Here is a 909-nt window from a genome sequence, read left to right as displayed (position 1 = left end):
GCGTGGCGTGGGAGATGCTGGTCATCTCTGAGCTGAGTCATATATCAGCCTGTAACCAAACGCACAGCTGCGTAAATTATTCACATTATTTTCTACCTGCTGCTGCGACACAGACACGAGGATGTTCTTTAACACAACGTGGCGTCGACTTTCATGTTCCTCCTGGTGCGGTTTTGTTTTTTCATTTACCATTTCTGTGTTATTATTATTATTATTATTATTATTATTATTATTATTATTATTCCATCTCAATTTAAATTTATGTTTTTAATGTTTTTCATTGGGTCACTTCTTTGCTGTAAAACACTTTGTGCTGCATCACTGTATGACAGGTGCTGTACAGATAAAGTTCATTATTATTATTATTATTATTATTATTATTGTTATTATTTTTGTGGCTTTCAGCCGTGACGCTGCTGGAACCAGCTGTTGATGTAGATCACATTAAAGGAAGAAGCTAAAACACTCCTCTGTTCTGTCCGACTTCATTTCATCTTTTAGTTTTGCGCTTTGAAGAATTATCATCTATTTCATAAATATTCTTCTTCTTTTATTCCTGTGAAGCACACTGACTAACCTCTGTCATAATGTGCTATACAAATATTGCTGCCTATTACCTGTTATTATTATTATCATTATAATTATTATTGTTTAACTTCATATTCTGTCGTTTCATGAACTCAAGCTGCTCAGAGTGTGAATCAAGTCATTTGCATATTCAAATCATTCATTATAGAACATGAACGAATAGTTCCACACGTTCAGACTGAGTCAGACCGTCATGATGAACATGAACGTGAATGAAGGAGTGAAGAACAGAGAGAGAGAGACAGAGAGAGAGACAGAGAGAGAGAGACAGAGAGAGAGAGAGACAGAGAGAGAGAGAGACAGAGAGAGAGAGAGACAGAG

General features: G+C 36.1%; 1 protein-coding gene across 2 annotated transcripts in view; it reads right to left on the bottom strand.

The window, feature by feature from the left end:
* LOC111658490 (serine/threonine-protein phosphatase 2B catalytic subunit beta isoform-like) overlaps positions 1-909 on the bottom strand; it is a 14,248-nt gene that overhangs the window by 8,897 nt on the left and 4,442 nt on the right. The gene's annotated exons all lie outside the window — the stretch shown is intronic.

Source organism: Seriola lalandi, unplaced genomic scaffold (assembly GCF_002814215.2).
Source record: "Seriola lalandi dorsalis isolate HSWRI2012SDOR001 ecotype SW California unplaced genomic scaffold, Sedor1 jcf7180002054444, whole genome shotgun sequence".
Lineage (NCBI taxonomy): Eukaryota > Metazoa > Chordata > Actinopteri > Carangiformes > Carangidae > Seriola > Seriola lalandi.
This window is presented reverse-complemented; position numbering and strand designations above follow the sequence as displayed.